Genomic DNA, 7,966 nt, shown 5'->3' with positions numbered 1-7,966 from the left:
CTATGGAAGAGGTGATATTGATCAAGATGCATAGTACTTACAAACTGATGTGTTAAATTGAATCTCCTTTGTACAACTGCTTAACTATAGAAAAAATTGAATTTAAAAATGCCTATCACAGCATTATACATATCAACAAAAAAACGACAGCTAACAACTGGATACGATAAAAATGATGCATCATCAGCAATGAACAGGGAAGAAGTGGTGATTCTGTCACAGCATAAACTTTAAAAGACATTATTCTGAGCAAAGGAATCAGACCAAGAACATTTCCTTATGCAATTCTTTTAAGATCTGATTTCCTCATAGTCTAACCATAAACACTGTCTTTGGTGAATAAAGACTAAAAAGATAGCTGTAAACAAACCGATGTAAACATGACCCGATGTCATCCCAAGCTCTGAACTTGCAGAGGCCTCACAGCTGTGCTTCCTCTGGAAGCTTCACCCAGCACAGGGCTGAAGGACCGGTCCCTGCAGCACCTGCTGACCTGCTTCTCTGCAGGCGCACTCACAGGCCAAAAGGTCACCGGGCCCGGACTGCGGGGCCTGCCAAAGAACCACTCACCTTCACCTTCCCGCCCCTCCCAATGCCCTTCCAAGCGCCTCAATCCCCCAGGTCCGGGGCTTTTCCCGAGCAAGCCTTGGGAATCCAGGCTCTCCACCTTCTTCCCGGGTGGGACAGGAACTCCGGATCCTCCTCCTCTTCTTCAGGAGTCCCAGGATTACAGGTGGGGCCAGGCCACAGCGAGCAGACAGCCTGGTATGTTCTGCTTTCTGCTGGCCCGGTCCACGCGCCGCCCCCGTACCCCTTGGCCCATGCGCAGATCCAAAGCATTGGAAATTCCCGCGCAGAAAAAGCTCACTATGGTGTGCGGGGGCGGGACAGGAAGGGGAATCCAGGGAGAGATGCTATGACTATGATGTAAGGTGGGGATGTGTCCCCGTGAAGCCCCGCCCCTAGCTTTCTTTCTCTGTGCCTGGTGCTGGGGTGAGGGTGGGGGCAAACTCTGGAGTGAGCTGTGATGTGAGGCATGGGGGGGGTCGTGTCCTAGTGAGTGCCGGCCCACTCTCCCTGCTGAGAGCTCCCGTGCCCCTCCCACCCGACACACCCCTCCCACCTACCCGGCCTGGGGGAGCTTCTTCCTGGAGTTGGAAAGTAGCATCTTGCTAGCCTTCCTGGCTGTTCTCCTCCCTCTCCAATCCTGGTGCCTCTGGCCTCAGCTAGATGGCCTGTCCCCCAAATACTAATATTGATCTGATAACAAGGATACTTTTTCTTTTTTGGACAGCACTGGGATTTGAACTAAGGGCCTTGCACTTATTAGCCTACAAGTTGAGCCATGTACCCAGTCTCTTTTGCTTTAGTTATTTTTCAGGAAGACCTTATGGCTGGCCTGTACCATGATAATTCTACTAATGCTTTTCTCAAAGATGGGAGGTTTTTTGTTTATATGGGGTCTTGCTAGCTTCTTTTAAAAATTATTTTTATTTTTATTTTTTGGCAAGATTGACCTTGAATCATGCATATCCTGCTGATCTCCATCTACTACTATTGTATTGCAGGCATGAGCCACCACATGCACTTAAAAAAAAAAAAAAGAAAGTTTGGCTTAAAAAATATTTTTATTGTAAAGATACTGTATAGAGGGGTTTACACTAAGCTAATGACTACATTTTCTATGGAGCATTTTTACCCCCTCTTTATTTTTCTCCTACCATCCCTTCTTACCCCACTTCTTTCCTCCCCACCACCCAAGTTGTAAAGTTCATTTTCAATATAGTGTCTTATACATATTTATCCTTATTTCAGCATTTTGTTATTTCCCTACCCCACTCCAAATTATAAAAATGTATATACAAGATGCAAGACACCGGAATCGAATGCAGTGAAAAATGGGGATATACTGTGGGGGACGAACATACAAATGAAACAAAAAAAAATCATGTAGTCTATTATAATTACATTAAAAACAACAACAAAGATAAAACCTTTTGTGTCTCTCTCTTTCGCTTAGAATCATCTTATATGGTTATATGTATAGTTTTTGATCTTTTCTGTTTGTCCTAGACATACACTAGTTATTGCACATAAGGGAAACAATGGGACCTATGTTTCTTTAGGCCTGGCTTACTTCACTTAATATTCTTTCCAAGTCTTTCCATTCCTAACAAATGGGGTAATGTCATTCTTTCTGACAGAGGCACAGAATTCCATTGTATATCTATTCCACCACATTTTCTTGATCCATTCATCTATTGATGGGCGTCTGGGTTGGTTCCATATTTAGTTATAGTGAATAATGCTGCGATAAACAGAGTTGTGCTAGTAGACTTACTATGGCCTCGTTTGTTCTCTTTTGGGAAAATGCCTAAAAGTGGGATTGTTGGGCCACAGGGGAGCTCTATGTGGAGTCTTTTGAGGAACTTCCATATTGCTTTCCAAAGTGGTTGAACAAGTTTACACTCCCACCAACAATGCAGTAGGGTTCCCTTCTGGCCACATCCCCTCCATCATCTGTTGTTATTAGATTACTTGATAATAGCCATTCTAACTGGGGTAAGGTGGAATCTCAATGTTGTAATGATTTGCATTTCTTTTATAGCTAGAGAAGTTGAATATTTCTTCATGTGTCTATTGGCCTTTTTATTTTCTCTTCAGATACTTTTTAAGTCATAAGATGTCTTCAGGTCTGGAGAAGTGTGGCTTTCTGCACTGTTTACAAGTTTGTTTTGTTTGTTTGTTTTTTTGGTCAGTCCTGGGGCTTGAAATCTGGGCCTGGGTTGCTGTCCTTGAGCCTTTCAGCTCAAGGCTAGTACTCTACCACTTGAGCCACAGTATCACTTCTGGCTTTTTCTGAGTAGTTTATTGGAGATAAGAATTTCACAGACTTTCCTGGCCAGGCTGCTTTTCAACTTCAATACAAGGATCTGAGCCCCCTCACTAGCTAGGGTAACATGCCTGAGCCACTGGCACCTGGCTTTGGATTTTACTATTTTATGTTTGAGTCTCATTACCTGTCTGTAATGCACTGGAATGAGTGATTTTTTTTTTCCTGTTCCTGGTGCTTTAACTCTTGGGCCTTGGCCCAGTACCCAAGGTTCTTTTGCTCAAGAGTAGCACTCAACACTTGAGCCACAGTACCACTTCTGGATTTTTTCTGAGTAGTTAATTGGAGATAAGAGTTTCACAGACTTTCCTGCCTAAGATCTAGGTCTATTGAATAGCCAGGATTGCAAGTGTACTAAGGCCCTGGCGCACAGCTGAATCTCCCTATTTTAAGCCTCATATTGTAGCTTAGACAGTAGGTATATGCCCCAAGAGCCAACATCTCCCAATTTTCTGCCAGTGCTGGCCTGGAACCCTGATCTTGACAATCTGAGCCTCCCAAGTAGCTAGGATTATAGGTGTGAGCTGCCAGTGCCTTAGATTCAAGGTCTGATATAACTGTTTAGAGTCCTGCTTGTCTTCTTACATAGGACAGTATTTCAGTAACAACTATCTTTTTCTCCCACTTCTGCACAATAAAGGAGGGATTGCAATAAAACTCAAGTGTGTTTTCCCCCTCTCACTGAGGAGGTTGAAACCAACTGCTTTTTCATGGTGTTGGCAGACTTGTATATTTACCATAAGGTGAGACTTCTGATAGAATGCCTGGAAAGGAAAATACCACCTCTAGGAAATTTTCAGGGATGTTCCAGTGGCAGATTAGGCTGTGATCAGATTCTAGAGAAATTGAGATTCAATCTCAAAGTTTCTATCACCAAGTAGAATGATATTTTCATTCATTCAGTACAGTGTTTAGGATAACCAAATTCCTAGATATTTTCTCAAGAAATAGCAAAGCCACTTAGACTCAAAGCTTTTACTTTCCAGCAAATAACTACATGGAAGGGGATGCTAGTGAATGGGAATGCTAGCTAGTGCTTTGGAAAATTGAGAGAGTACCTAATAATTAGATTTAGATGACTTTGGAGAAGGTGCAAAGAGGAATATAGGAATGTTGCACAAGAGATAGAGGAATGTGGAATGTTGAATGGAGGTATGACAGAAAAGCACTTCTGTGTTGTAGTTCATGTGCAGGAGGTCAGGATTGAATGAAAAGTTCACCTCTAGCTGGGTTCTGGTGGCTCACATCTGAAATCCTAGCTACTCAGGAGGATGAGCTCTGAGGACCTGGTTCAAAGCCAGCCCTGGCAGGAAAGTGAGACAGGTCTAATTAACCATCAGAAAACCAAGTGACACTGTGGCTCTAAGTAGTGGAGTTCTAGCCTTGTGTGGACAGTCTTAGAGAAATTCAAGAATAGGACGAGAGAGAAAGGTAATGGAAGGGAGAGAGGAGAGGAAGATGAGGGGAAGAGGAAGTAGAGGAGGAGATGGTATAGGTTAGAAGAGGAGGGAAGAGAGATGATGGGGGAAAGGAGGAAAAAGGGGTGAGAGTGAAGTGAACGAAATGGAGAATAAGAAATAATGCACAGACCTCAAGCCCCAGCTCTAGCACGCACTCACATACACACACTCAACTAAAGAAAAAGGGAAAAATCTGATAAATAGTACTTCCCTCCCATCCATCCTCTTCACTTAACACTGGCCCCAACTCGAACACTCCATGGAATTCAGGATTCTTCAGCTCCCTTCATTTCTACTGTCATTTCTCCTTTAGTATTACTGTGTACCCTGTCATTCACCATGTACCCATCTTTGCCATCTTGTGACTCTCATTGCTTCTCTCACTAGAATCCCATCCATTCTTTGAGGGAATCACTGCTACTCAAATATCCCTGAGCTGGACCAATGAAGCCCCAGCCTTCCTCCTGCTGAAAATCTCATCAGTCTGCTCTGCAGGCTCAGCCTCCTATTCCCAGTGCATACGTAGCAAAGGCCATGTCTGCCCAACTCCTCCCCATCACATGCTTGTCACGTAAAGGCAGAATCAGCCCTCCACATAACCTCTCTGTGCAAAGCTAATGTCCTGGCTGAAGCAACACAAATATGGCAGTGGTGAAGGATCATATCTAATCTTCCTGAATTTCTGTTGATATGAGAATGCAGTTATCCCAGGCAGGATATGTCTACAGGCAGAGTCCATCCAGGCCCCATCAATCCACAAGTACCACTATATCTCCATGGCTTCTCAGGTTTCCTGTTCCATCATATATTTCACCAGGTTTAGCTGAACCAAAGGGAGTATATTTTAATATATACACTTTGTGATTCCAAAAATGGACTCTTGGTGTTCAGCATGATTGACTATTGAACATCAGCTCCCTCATCAGCACGCTGGTTCTCCCAGCAGAAAAATTAGGGTCTATTCTTCCATGAGGCCAATAGTCTTTCCCTGTGAACTGCCAAGGTAAAGCACCATGTGCAAAGCCTGGTTCTCTTGGGAAGGCGTGTCAGCTGGTGACCTCTCTGGGGAATCACTGGCTCTCTACCAAGATAAGCTAACACTCAGTGCTGACCCTCTTGTACAGTGCACATGTCCCTCCCTCTCTCCCTATCAATTTGTATACCAGCCCACCACCCCCTTTCTCCCACAACCATTTATAAGGTGTCCCTCACACAGCTGTGCCTCACATATAAGTACACAAATCCCTTTCATAACAACACAGAAACCAAAGTATGCCACAGCAGACTAACAAAGTCAAATTCACTTCCTGATGCTGGAGGCTCTGCCTGTCATCCTAACTGTCCCAGCAGCCTGTATGGGAACTAGAACACTCACTCCATCTTCACTTAACTAGAAAAATGCAGGCCTGGAGCTATCATGTAGTGGTAGTGTAATAAAAAGCAGTTCCAAAGGCATCTGCCTCCCCCCACATGCTGAACTCATTGTTCCCCTGTGCCTAGCTGTAGCAGGAGGTAGGGGGGTGGGGTCAAGAAGGGATGGGACAGTGAACTTCGTGGGGCCAGGGCATGAGTGGAGGTTGAAACTGTTAGAGCTGTTGGAGTGGGGGAGGGGCCCAGGCTATATATTGTCTGTCTGTGCTGAGGAGGAGGGGCTGGGGAGAGACAGACAGCAAGAGGCTCCTATCAGAACAGAGCAGATCAGGGCTGGCCTGTGAAGAGGCTTGCGGCCTGTGGACAGGACACTGCAGAGGCAGATAAAGGAGGAGGAAGGAATAAAAAGGAAAAGCTTTCCCCTTTGGAGGTTTGCAGACTGACTATTTGGAGGTTTGCAAGTCTGGAGGTGTGATTAAAGTGATAGTTAACCAGCCATGACCATGCAAGCTGAAAAAGAGAAAGTGTGAGAGAGGGAGGGGAAACCAGAGAGAGTCAGAGTCAGATTCAAGAGCAGGAAGAGAAGGAGAGAGAGTGGAAGTGTGCGTGAAAGGAACAAGAAGTGGGATAGGGGAAGCAGAATAGGCGAAGGTATGGGGAGAAAGGAAACAAGGGAAGAGAATGGTAGAGGAGGGAATGTGGGGAAAGGGAAGAGAGGAAGGAGAAAGAAAAGGAAACAGAATAAGAAAAAATGACTGAGGTCAATCCCCCCAGTACCAGCACAAGGATACACACAAGAACAAAAAGGGAAAAAAGGCATGGAGGCATCATGGATATCAAATGAACTACCTTCCACCCACCCTCTTCACCGAACACTGGTCCATGTGGAATTCAGGAGTCCTCAGCTCCCTTCATAACCTGGCTCCTGTCATTTCTCCTTTAGATTTAGTGTGCATCCTGTCAATTACCAGGTACCCATCTTTGTCCTCTTGTGGCCCTCAGTGCTTCTCTCACCAGAATCCCATCTCATTCTGTTTGCTGAGCTCTGCACCCCAAATAGCCCTGACCTGGACTCCTCATTCACCAGGAGCCCCAAGCCCATCTCTTGCTGCAAATGTCAAGTCTTCTCTGCAGGCCCAGCCTCCTGATCCCAGTGTACACATTACAAAGGCCTACCTCCTCCATTCCACACTTGTCACCAAAGGCAGCATCAGCCCTCAACAACTGCCTCTGTGTGCAGACCTAATGTCCCTGGCTGAATCAACACTAATAACCCAGAGGTGGAGGATCACATCCAATCTTACCCAACTTCTGCTCATGTCCAGATGCAGTCATCCCAGGCAGGGTCCATCCTATATCTCCATACTTTCTTAGGTTTCTTACTACTTCACAGATTTCTCCACCTCTAGCTGAGAGGAAGGAAAACTATTTTAATTCATACATTTCTGTGATTCAAAAATGAGCTCTGGATGTTCAGAATGCTGCTCCCCAGCACTCTGATACCCCAAGAACAAAAACAGGACTCTGCTATTCTTCCATGAGGCTTAGAGTCTTCTCATGGGAACTGAAGGGGAGAGGAAGCACCATGCCCAATGTCGGGGAAAGGGATGTTACCTGGGAGACTCTGGGAACTCACAGAATCTCTACCCAGATAGGACATCACTCAGTGTTCACAACCTTCATTTGTGCACGTCCTTCTCATCTTGTGTATTCGGCACAGCAGCCCACCACACCTTTCCTTCACCAACCATTTTCAAGGTGTCCCTCACACCCCTCAGATAACTACACAAATCACTTTTGTCACATCAGAGAAGCCATCCTGTGCTATGCCAGTATAAGAAGATCAAAGTGTTGCTGATGGTGGTGGATCATGCCTGTAATCCTAACTCCTCCAGAAGCTAACACCTAGAGATCACAGTTAAAGCCAACCTGAGCAGACTTCATTTTAAATTAACTAGAAAAATCTTGGCTTGGAGGTGTGACTCAAGTGGTACAGCACCGGTTATGAACATGCAAACTCAAAGAGAAAGATCTAGAGAGGCAGGAGAGAAAAACACAGATTCATGAGGACAGATGAAGGTAGAAGGGAAGAGAAGAGGAAAAGAAGAGGATCGAGAAGAGGAAAAGTAGAAGAGGGAAAGCAGAGAATGGTCTGGAGGGAAGTTAGCTGGAAAAGGGGGGAACGGAAATGCGGAGAAAGAAGAGCTTTGACACAGAAAGAAAATCACTCAGTTCCAGTGCT

Source organism: Dipodomys merriami, unplaced genomic scaffold, assembly GCF_024711535.1.
Source record: "Dipodomys merriami isolate MVZ:Mamm:240054 unplaced genomic scaffold, mDipMer1.0.p SCAF_164, whole genome shotgun sequence".
NCBI lineage: Eukaryota > Metazoa > Chordata > Mammalia > Rodentia > Heteromyidae > Dipodomys > Dipodomys merriami.
Note: the sequence above shows the minus strand (reverse complement) of the source record.